This window comes from Anser cygnoides, chromosome 16 (assembly GCF_040182565.1).
Source record: "Anser cygnoides isolate HZ-2024a breed goose chromosome 16, Taihu_goose_T2T_genome, whole genome shotgun sequence".
NCBI classification, from domain to species: Eukaryota; Metazoa; Chordata; class Aves; order Anseriformes; family Anatidae; genus Anser; species Anser cygnoides.
Window position 1 is genome coordinate 6776874 of NC_089888.1, and position 12439 is coordinate 6789312.

Genomic DNA, 12439 nt, shown 5'->3' on the forward strand with positions numbered 1-12439 from the left:
CATTAGTAAGTTATTCAGGTCCTAAGCTAACCAAATTCTGTTCTCACCAAAGCAAAAAAATACCTTAATTTAATTAAACAGGAAGCTTCACAACACCATTCCCAACAAGAACTAGTAGCCCTGCTTAGTAGAAAATGTTAACTTAGTCTGTATTACTAGCAAGGGACAGAGAAGCTGACAGCATTAATGGAAATAGAGAAGAGAATGAAATCAGGCAGCCGTGTACTGAAGTTATTCTATGCAGTTTTCAGCACTGAAAGCAAGTAGGAAAAAAAACAACCAAACAAAGCAAACAAAAAACCACACACACAAAGCTTGGTATATGTTTTGAAAGAAATGTGTTGGACAGTAGGGGTTACATCAGCTGGCCAGTCCAAAAATACAAGGATAAAGAGGCTGATGTATATGTATAATGTCCACCAGAGCTTTCTGAATGCAATACTGGGTTGAAAGGCAGCTAGAATGAAAGATACTATCCATAGACTCAATCCTGCAAATGCCTGTGTGTGTGTGTTCTGCAATATTTGTCAAAGAAACAAAGCATTTATGATTACTGGAAAAGCTCAAAATTTATGTATTGATCATAACACTGGCAGTTGTAATAAACAGTTAATGAGTCTGGTAAACCCTGTTCAGCTCTTCTTGCAGAATGTTCCTGCAAATTGAGACAGGAGCTCAGCCCTACTGTGAAACATCTAAGTCAGGAAATGTGTGATGTTAGGTAAGCAACAGTAAATTAATTATACTAGATTCTTTTGGTATGCAGACTGATGATATTGGTATAGATGTTTGCTCACAGCAGGCAAGCAGTGGGCTTGATGCAGAAATTACTAAGGGAAACTTTCTATCCTTCCTTTTGCTGAAGATCAGACTATATGGTCTCATTCCATTTTACAAGATTATTTTAATGCTCATTTGTTTGCATTTCCTTGGAAAATCTATATACATTTTAGTACCTGCTTGTACCCTCACATTCTCTAAAGCAAAAAAGACTAACTCTGCAAAATGTCAAACCTACAACAGAGGTAAAAGAAATGCTATGAAGTGAAGAGCAAAGATGCGTTCTTTTTCGGGGTGGTATAGGATCTTAGACAATAAAGAATTGCAAGGTGAAGTTAAGGTGAAGTTGTAGAGGTGTTTCTAAAGGAGCACACTTCTAAGAGGGCACATTGCCCCGCAAATTTCAGTCACTGGGACAGGGGTTTAGGAAGGGCTGAGAACAGAACAAGAATTTCTCTCTGCTGCATGTATCCTCCTTCGAAAGGATGGGTGTAGCACAAAAGATCACAGAAAATATCTAATCGTATCCTGCCATCTGGGAAAAAATTTCTTCTTCCACATCTAAAGATAATGCCCGTGCCATACACTGGCAACAAAGACTGAGGCCCTACTGTAAACTGAAAGCATTAAGCATATCTGTTCAAAGGCAATATTGCTCCTGCTGAGCATATTCTGCTGCTTCTACTTTTTCATATTTTTGAGTTAGAAAGACTGGGTTGAAGTCTGAGTCCTTCAGAGTCTAATAGAAGTTTTATCCGCATTCAAGCTAGAGGAGACACAATTACTAGGAGCATAAGATCACAACCAATTATAGCTTGATCATTGATGCTGCAACTGTGATGGGAAATTTTGCCCAAATATACAGTGAAAGGGAGTTCTGAAATCATTCAATTCTGTGCAAAATAGAAGTGCAAGTTTATAGAGACGTTGGAAAGCTGGGGAAGGTGATAGGAAAAGGAGTTAGCTAGGGAGTTTCTTTAGGGCTCTTCAGTGTATTATTTGTATGATTTTATTCTTGTGCAAACCCAGCAAAATATAGGACTGACCCCAAATGAAATAAGTCTCTGCTGCAAATTTAATGTAAAATTTAGTTTTTGAAAGATACAGCTTTAACCTGCAGAGCTTTTTAGCCCTGTTCAATATGAGGCACTTTTATTACTAAATTTCTCCTGAAGATTGAACAGTCCATTCAGAAGGGGAAACGGATAATTTTGATGATATTTAGACCAAATTTAGACTTGATATAGATGTCCAAGTATCTTAGCAGCACAAAAAGAAAAAAGCAACAATAAAGAAATGCACCTTTTTCAACCCTTTTACTAAACAATGAAAACCCTCAAACGGCAAAATCAATTTTAACATACCTGTTTATTTTAACTCTTCTCAGCCTAACCATTACAGACCTTGTGCATCTGAGAATGTTTATTCTCAGCATACATAGATTGATACAGGTGATAGTGCTAAAGAGATAGTGCCTGTTCCCATCATCTGAAAGACATCTGAGCTGCAGGTAAGATTATCAGGACAACTTCCATGCCAACAGGCATGGTATCTTCTGATTCACTGTATGCCTAATTACATTCACTGGACACATTTTATTTGAATAACTGGCCCAATACATAGGACCATTTTTCCTATTAGAAACACCTTACTAGTAGGCTAAGAAATCAGGTTGAGTTTCCACTGGTTCATCTAGTTTAATAACCTAGTTTAATAAGCAGCCAGGATGCACGGTGATTTGGGCACTTACAACTCAAAGGAAACCTCTTGTCTATTTTACCTGCAGTAAAATCTCATTGGTAGATCTCATGGGAACATCAAAGATTTCTCATAAGGCCAAAAGCTGAACATTCTTCATACTTAAAGGGGTTTTATATTATTAATTCACACACACACACACACACACACACGCGAAAGGAAAACAATGTTTTTGTTTGTTTTCCTTAAGGTCAATTAAGTAATAAAGTATGTCATCCTAGAAGGAAAACCCTGAAAGGAAACAATGCATCTTATTTACAAAGGAGCCCAGGAAACAGTTGGAAGTACTTGGTTATACTGATCAGTTAAAGCTGAAGCACTGAGCAAAGGATGTGTCAGAGACTGTAATTAGCAAAGTAAATACCAGACCTATATAGAAATATGAGAATACACAGAAACAAACAAACAAACAAAAAACTGCAAGAGCTGAAATTCTCCAGAAATTTGGAGGGCAGCTACGGAAGGCTTAAATAATGTCACTTTTTGAATCAGCCAGGAGTAGTGCCAGTAAAAAGAAAGATAGTCAGAGGGTTTTCTTTTTTTTCTTTTCCCCAACAATAGCTTATTCTCAAATACTTGATGTTTTTAAATAGCTTTCTTTTAAGTTGGACAAAGGAGACTAACCATGAACTGTATTACAGAAATTTGAGGGATAATACTTGAAAATGAAATATAAGGGACATAAAAAGGTAAAACACAGAAAAGCTCATATAAAAAATAAAGTCTTTTTGCTATTCCAAAAAAAATGTTCATTCCTACCCTTCCTTTCTCTTTTTCCCCAATATAGAAATTACTTTTTCAGTTACAAATGCATGAGTTGCAATTTATGCATTGAATTTAAACATCTGAGCAATCTGGACAAACTTTCTCTCATCATTTAGTAAAAATCAAGAACATTCATAAACTCAATTGAAAAATGAAACAACAACAAAAAATCAAAAGCAAAGCCTGCCCTGTCCCAGAGAATGATTGTGTGAGCTAGTGTTGTGGATGAAGGCAGGTCAAGCCACGTATATGAGAGAGGCCAAACTGCATTTATTTCCAAATCGTGTTATTAACAGAGCAAGAGACTTATGTCAAATACAGGAGTAGAGCGTACCCACCACAGGGGAGCAGCAGGCACAGGATTGGAAATACTTTTTAAAGCCACTAGAGGGAGGATTCTTAAAATGACGTAGAATATTGTGTCTTAGAACTTAAAGACTGAAAAAAATCGAATGTGGAACCCAAAATTTTAGTCTTGAATGAAAAGAATGATATCAAAAAAAGATGTTGAAACTTGGGTATGTTAGAAACTCTGGCCATTAGTGAACACAATGTGCAGTACTGCAAGTCCAAGGGACCATACAAGGAATTTAAGCAGTTTCAGCAGTGCTGACTTATGTCGTATAGATGTATGTTTGCATGAATCTATATGGAATCATAGAACAGTTTGGGTTGGAATTCCCTTTAAACACCATCTAATTCACCCCTTGACCCCACCCCCCCTCACTATGGTCAGGGACATCTTTTGCTAGATGGTGTTGCTCAAAGCCCCATCCAAACTGACCTGGAACAATTCCAGGGATGGGGCATCCACAACCTCTCTGGAGAACCTGTTCCAATGACCCATCTTCATAGTGAAGAATTTCTTCCTTATGTCTAATCTAAATCTACCCTCCTTTAGTTACATCCAGAATCTAAAAATTAGTGGAAAGCAGCATCCAAGTAATAACAAAAATTTTTGGAATCTGAGTTGTCATCTGTTGGCATTTTAAATCCCTTTAACATCATATACAGATGCTCTAGATGGGGCAAAGGAATGTTAATCATGAGACTGTGGCTCCATGGTTCTGCCTGTGCCTTTAGTTGCATCAATTTACATTGGAATCATTTTCCCTCAAAAGTAAATTCAAAGAATGAATTCAGAAGAAAAACCTTGATAGAGAGGATTTTGAATCTACCATTTTGCTCCCTGATAGAACTCTAGAGTGGCTGACCTGCATGGTAGGCCATCTTCTTCAGAGAAAAACAAAACAGCCCTTTTCAGTGCCTTTGAAATAGTATTAATTCTTCATCTGAGTTGGCATAGACTGAAGTAATTGAGAAATCTTAGAAGACTTCAGCAGATACCACTGGAAGAGAAAGTGTCTAAAAATACTGCAACTTGACAAAAGCTTACTTTTTCCTTAGTTAGAAAAACACTCTTAAACTAGAACATATCTCAGCATGTAGCAAGGGAAAGATATGCATTGCTGAATAGCTTGACCATACACTGAGGGAACAAAAGAGTTACAGAAGTGCATTACATTATGTAACATGAAGCGCTTCATCGGGGCCTGGTGGTACCAATCCAGGATGTCTGAGAATAAAGTCTGAGGAACCTGAAGAAGCAACATCTGAAAATACGTTAAAACTATAAAGAAACTTTCATACATAGAAATAAAAGGAAGTGTTCAAGTTCAGAGTGATGTGGATACTAATCAGAACAGAGAAGAACATCTGTTAAGTATAAAAGCAACTTTTAAAAAAATCTTTTCATAGATAAATTATTTGTCATTCTAGTATTATGCCTCTCTATAAGAAACCATGATGTGAAAAAATATAAGTGATATTTTTTATGTAATAGAATAACTAGAAAAAGAATTCTAATCAATTCAGATCAAGTATAATATTGGACCATATGTAGCATGCCTTCTTAATGGAATAAAAGGAAAAAAATCACACACAGAATTTGATTTAACAAAATGAGTTTGGGTAATCTAAACTAAGTTATTTGGCAATGTAGGCAGCCACTGATAAAGGACACAAAAGTATGAATGATGAAATTACAGGAAACTACTCAATGTGTATTAGCAGCCACAGTGGGGCATGTGATAAACTCCATTTTGTTATGCTTCATAAATGCAGCATCTCAACAGTTTTGCTCCAAATGATGTGTTGAATTTGAAGAAAACTACAGCATCTATTGACCTTTCAGGAAGTACCTTAAAGTTAAATATTGAGTACTGCCGAAATTTGTTATTTCTATATGCGAATTGCTCTTTTACTTTCTGATAATTAAGTTTATCATTTTAACCCCAGAATTATTTGACTATGCATTTTTTTTCACACATAAGCAGATGGTAGTTTAGTTGCAAATAAATGTAGCTTCTCCTTAGGATATTTTATTTGTAAATATAAAAGAAAGCAGAAGGAAATTCTTCCCGAGGGTTCAGGTCATCTTTACCATATTTAGACAGGGTGAAACACGCTTAAGAAAAGCTAATATTTAAATGTTTATTGGTATCTGGTATTGTACCAGAGGGTCACAACCAGTTCCATATTTCAGTCTTGAACAGCCCCACCACACTGGTACATATGGCTGGAGATGCATTCACTCCACTTTCAGACCTCCTGGTTTTGTCATGAAAGCTCTCATGGCCCTTGCAAGGTGGCCACATTTTCTCTTAAGAGTTTGATTTTGTATTTTGATTGAAATCTATTAAAAATATTTGGCCACTGAATTCAAGTGGTTCCATTCAGGTTTTATGCAAACAAGGTAAACCAGAGCCACTGACAATAAGCATTTACCCACTTGATCTTACATATTATAAACACACATATTATAAATATATTTTGTGTAAATATAAATATACACACCTCTATCTATAAATGTAGATAAACTAAAATTGTCAGATGTCACTTTTAAAACTGTCCTTGCTTCTGAAAAAAAGTTTAAGAAAACACCACAAGCGCGTTTCATTTTACTTTTAGATGTTTTTATCCTGTTGGAGCTTTTTTCTGCAAAGTAGTTATATTACTTTTCAGATAATAGGATAGATAGCATCCATCTTCCCCACTCCTACTGAAATACAAGCTACACAAACACATCTATCTGCTTAGTGCAAACAACAGTATTGCTGTTTCATTTATTTTTTAAAAAACTCATTCCATCTCTCAATTTTAGTTTGGTTATGAAAGAAAGCTACCAATGAAAAATACTGCATTCAGATAGATGAGGACAATTTTACTCTGCACATTTACACCGATGTCATTTTTCATCAGTTAATTGGAGACAGTTATGCCTCAGTGTTAAGCTGGGTTCATATTGATGATAAAAATAATGACAGCATAACAAAAATGTATGACAAACTGTGTTACACACCAATTAGCAAGTCTTACTCTGATACTATTATGAGGGAAATGAAAGGCAGATCCAGATAGAAATGATGCATTTTGTTTTGGGGAAGCCTTTTCCACCCTCTGAAGCAGTAACTTAGCCCCAGAAACACCTGTAATGAGGCCTCGCAGGGACCACTTTCTCCATACATCTTATTAGCACGCTTCAGTGGGCCCAGCCATCCCATGCTCGTTTTGCCATTGGAGACCTAGTTAGGCTGTACAGGAGATGGAGGGCAGAACATCTATTGCAGGGACTTTTTGCCAGACACTTCATCACTAATGAAATCAGGATTTATAAGAGCAGCAGTCTCTGTCTATCTTAAATCTTGGCCTAAACAAATTGGGAAGGCAAAGTAGAGCTACTGACGGGTTGAGAAAGTGCCACTGAGGATGAGAGTGATAAACCGTCCGGTTCAGTGCGGGCAGTAATTTATAAAATCAACCGAGGAGAAAGTAAGACGTTTCTGTACAAAGAGAGCCATCAGTCTCTCCTTCCAAAAATACCTACTTTGTGTGTGGGTTTTTTTAGTTTCAACTTAAAGAGCTGACAAACATAGAATTGGAGGCAACAGAACAAATCTCAGCAAAGCAGCTAAGTAGGTGGCGGTGCTATAAATGAAACTGAAAAGCTCATATACTGTATTTATATCACGTCACGGAAGTGAATCACAAAATCACTGTCTGGACTTGATTGCTTTAGTAATCAACAATGTACTTCTCCAAATACCCAGACACGTACACAAATCTGTTCTAAAAAACAGCCATGATCAGAACTGCATAGACTGATTTCAGCTGAAGGGGATCTAATCTGAGAGTTCCTTGATGATGCTCTGTGTCTTTCAGCAGAAAGCAGTTTCAAACAGCATTGAAAACAGAACTAACTGGATACAAGCAAGACTGCAAACAGAATTCCTTCAGTAACTTACAGTAGACAACAGAGTTCTCATCCCTGCTCCCAATTAAATTAATAATCTCTACTCATTTATCAAGGATGCAGGATTGTAATCATTCTGGTTGTTGAATGATGAATAGAATATTGACTGAGGGACACAGAACAAGTGTAACCAAGGCTGTAAGGACAACTGGAAAATGAGCTGCTTAAATTAACCAGGGAAGCTTTTTAGCATTTGGCTTCACAGCTTATTTCCATTTCTTTTGCTTGCTTTCATTGGTATTGGATTTTGACAGGGCAAACTCCTGTATTTATGCTCACCGACTCTGCTTCCACTTCAGCCATCTCATCCCTCCTTCATCCTACAGGTAAAGGTCTCCTCTGTTTTCTCTGCAGCTTTGTGACCTGGATGATAAAGTATGCACTTACTTAGAGATGCACTAGGACTTCATGCTACGATATGGATCAAAAAAGTTTTCCAAGAAAACTTTTGGGAAAAAAATGAAGACAAGATCATTGAAATAGTTATGCAAAGATTCTCCAGTTTGGCAGTGCAAAGTGGAAGTGGTTTAAAAGTCAGAGAAGTGGGACAGGAAAAAAAATAAAGAAAAAAGAACATAATGTACTCTTTTTTTTTTTTTTTTTTTTTTTTTTTGCAAAGACCATTTTTTGCCACCGACACTGCTTTAAACAAAACATTTTTATATACTCCAACTTAAGGTCTGATATTAAACGTGCTTTTTCTTGGGAAGTGCAAAGATTGAGCTAACTTGTGAGTGCAAGTAAGTGTATTCAGATTATTCATGTGCCTAAAGGAGGCAGAACATACCGAATGGTCTGCGATAAACTGGTCAATGTTTTCCACGTGAAAACAACAACAAAAAAACAACACCAAAACCATACACCTTTGTTTTTCATTTTTCTTGCTACTTCTATCCGTTTCTTTCTGCTTTCCTAGCTTGTGCTTGTGTAGGGTAAAGGATATTTCATACCTTTGCTTAAAAATTTGCTAATCACCAACCTAGAAAAACGTGCAGTGATTTCTTTTCATTCTTGTCAGAAAGACGATCCCAGTTAGGAAAAACTCAGCACATCAATGCTTGTAAGCTCACACTCAAAGAAAAAAAGAGTTGCTATTATCATTTTTAGAATATCATGATAAGAAAATTTATTGCACAATTCTTCCTTTTATTATGTGCCATCATTGTAAACGCAGGCGAGATGGCTTGTGTGTTCCCATAGCCATCTGGCTCCACTTCTCTGTTAACGTGGATTTTATCCATGTTGCCCTCTCCATTCCTGCCCAGATGTGAGCCTCATCCACCCTGTCTTGAGCAGGGGGGGGGATGAAGAAAGAAAATGGAAGTCTGCTAGAGTACTGAGAGCCCCAAGCTTTTCCCCTTGTTCTCCTGCAAATGGCTCTCCTCCTACTGGCATTTGCACATCAGGAGGTTTTCAGTACAATATCTGGGATCCTCTACCCTGAAGACAAGACCCAGACCTTCTCTGCAGGGCTCCTGCTTGCTACCCATTGCTTATTTTTTTTTTAAAATTAATTTATTTTTTTAATTGCAGGATATTAAAGCGTGCTCTAAAGGAGGGGATCTATACCTACTCATCCCTCCCTGTTGCTCGAGTGCATCAGAAATAGAGAAACCTATGCTCAGCAACTGGAGCTGGGGGCTAGCATGGCAGTACCTTCCCTGCAGTAGGTTGCCCATCGCAAGATTTCCCCTTAGGAAAGGCACCCTTGTGCTTTCCCTTCCCAGAAGAATAATCTAACTGTTGGCAATTTATTTTAAAATCTATTTGCTGGAGTGCTGCAGCTAAGCAGCTCAAGCAGCACATTGGCAGGAACATTGGCTGGAGTCTTTTTTCTCTGCCTGAATGGCTGAAATTCATTACAGAGAGGCCATAAATTGGTAGAAACCCTTGTGCTGAGATGCCTCAGAAACATCCCAGGCCATTCACAGCCTCAGCTGTGATTCTGGGAGCTGAAAGCTTCTGCAGCACTGGCAGCAGTGATGGACGGCTCACAGGGAAGGGCTGAGGAGCTGCAAATGGGCTCCTTCTAATGGAAACTGGATTAATAGGGTTAGCTGCAAGGCCTGGATTAACTAATTATGAGCCCAACGGTGAGTTGCCTGCTCTGGGGATTGGCAGGGAAATAGGAAAGAGCCTTTTTTATTATTATTTATTTTTATTTATTATCCTGATGGAGACATAACATGTTTAGGTCCACGAAAAGCAGCCTCCTCCATGTCCCCATGTATCTCCCCATCAGAGCTGCGCTCTCCACTGTTATTTCATCCCTTACTGGTTTATTAAAGTACCCTCTGCTACTGTTCTATTAAGTACAGCTTAATATGTAAAGCTTTATGGAAGCTATCCAGACTATATTTAATGGCAGTCAGTCTGCAGTGAGAGACCGCAATTTTTCTTCATGGTCCCATGCAGATGGCAGAGTACCTCCTGGGGACGAAAACCAGTGTCCAAGAAACTTCCTCACAAAGCTTACAATGAGAAGGGTGCTCACTCCTGTCCCATGTACTCAACCCCATGAAAATAAATAAATAACAACAAAGGAAAAAAAAATAAAAACCCAACAACCAACACTTCCAGTTCAACCATGCCCAGCTCCTTTCGTTCTGCACCAGGTTCAGTCAAACCTTCCAAACTGGGCTTATTTCCACTTTCCAAAGAGGACAATATCCATAGACTTTTTTTTTTTTTTTTTCAATAATTCTCCCTTTTTTCATAAGTATAAATTACATACATTAAAGACTCTTGCCTGAATTTGGATTTGGTCCCACAATCCCTTCTAAAAAGTAGTGCCAATACTTCTATTGTTATCTACATGCACATAATGTTTAGGCTCAGTATTACTGTGCAAACAAATGGTATCTGCAAAGATGTTTTTTTTTCTCATATAAAGCTCTATCCCTCTTCTATTTCTGTTTGCAGAGCTGCACATCAGTTTATAGTCTGGAAGTTATGTAAGTTAATTTATCTTAACTTTGTATTTTTTGCCATTTTCTTTCTTGCTCCCAAGGAAAAAAAAAATAAATTGAATTTCCTATCAAAAGGCTTTTCCTATCTAAAATTGATTTTAGTGAAATGGGGTCTTTGTGTGAGTTCTGTGCTTGTGTAATCCTTGCTAAATGTCTTTACAGGTTGGTGAGCTAAATCTCATGACCCAGATCCTGAGCTTCTTAATTCTGTCTTCATTCAAGCAAACACCACTGGTATCAAAGAGAGTTTGCCTGAGTAAAGGACCTTAGGGTTTATCCCAGGAGAGTAAATAGCGCTTAAGCTTCAGAGTAAGTGCTGAACTCTTTAACATTTTGTTTGCTGATATTGATTTCTTTGTACCCAAAGAATTTTTTTGGATCTACATTAGAGAGTGAATCATTGCTTAAATAATGCACTACCAGAAATACACAGTTTTTACTGACTACAGTTTGCCCTACAAGATAAGAAAAGTTTTGCATAGTATTTCTATTGTGGTGTTCTAGCAACACGATAGCACTCTATAGGATTAGGCTTACAAGGTATTGCATTATATACTCATATATTGCAATCATCTTTTTTTAATTTTTATTTCCTCTCTCCACTCACACTTAGACTGCAGAACTTCATCTTTCTAATAGTAAATAAAAATCATGGAGACTCCCCTCTCCTCTTTAACATGCCACTTCCATATTGATTTTAATTGAGTTACCGAGTTTGCAGCATTGCAGGGAAGAAAGGCAGATCTGCAGAACCCAGACACATTATAAACAGCATATACATAAAAATGAAATGGAATAGCCCAATCATCCTTCCCCAAAACATTTTCATTTCAGAAAAAAAAGAAAAGAAAATAGAAAATATCTATTTTGTCATAATATAACGGTTGTACTGTGCATGCATCTCTAAATTCTATCTTTCTCCCTACAGCTGTTTCATGGATATAAAGATATTTTTCTGGCTCACTTTGATCATTTTGAATCCAGAATTCGTTCTGTCACTTAAAATGGGGACTATTTCTCTACCTGTCGGAATAAGCAAACTTTCACAACCACCAATTTGTTGCCCTTGTTGCTACCAGAAGGGACCACAGTCTAAGTCACCAAATTAAACACAGCCTTGCAGATTCTGAAGCTTCTGAGAAATTGGGCAGCAATTCATTCCAACTGTCTTCTTCTCTTCCCCTCTAATGTCAGTGAAGGCCTCCAATTCTCCAACTTCCAAAATTAGAGGGAAATACAAATAGCAGCTGTTGCTTCTGCTGCTCTGAATAATTCATGGCAGTTCTCTTTCAGTTTTGTGATATTATTTATACCCTACAACATATAGGGTATGGGAAGATTCCTGGATTTTCAAGTTATGGAATACAAAGACATTTTGGGAAAATAACAGACCTTACCCCTTTTGTTCTCCCCTTTATGTGTACCCTCTGAATTCATGCTAAGATATGAAGTTCAGAAACACTCCCTGGAAAGTGTTCAGCTAACAGAGGATCTGTAATGAACACTTTAAAATATTAAAACCCCAGAAAACTTATTTATTGTTCAGTTGAAAGTCTCCAGGCTGAAAGTTTGGGGTATGTAACCTTGCACTTCGCCAGGGACTGGGACAGGCTGTCTGGGCTGTGATTTTCCTATCCAGTTTTAGGACAGATGAAAAAAATCATAACTACAGACAGCTGACAATTTTTCAATTAACTATTTTTAGCTAATGTGTGCTAGTATATGAAAATTGAAATGAGTCATAAAACTGTGACAGTTTTGACAAATCATCCATGTTTCAATATTGTCAAACTGAAACGTGATACTAGTCAAAAGGACTTGACAACATTTTTAAAAAGCAAGGTAAAAAAAACTA

The 12439-nt window shown here is 37.3% G+C and overlaps 1 long non-coding RNA gene across 1 annotated transcript in view; it reads right to left on the minus strand.

Moving 5' to 3' along the window:
• LOC136786496 (uncharacterized) overlaps window positions 1–12439 on the minus strand; it is a 94728-nt gene that overhangs the window by 19028 nt on the left and 63261 nt on the right. Inside the window, exon 2 of the long non-coding RNA XR_010825345.1 lies at window positions 7895–7978. This is a non-coding gene — a long non-coding RNA (uncharacterized lncRNA). The remainder of the gene's footprint in view (window positions 1–7894; window positions 7979–12439) is intronic.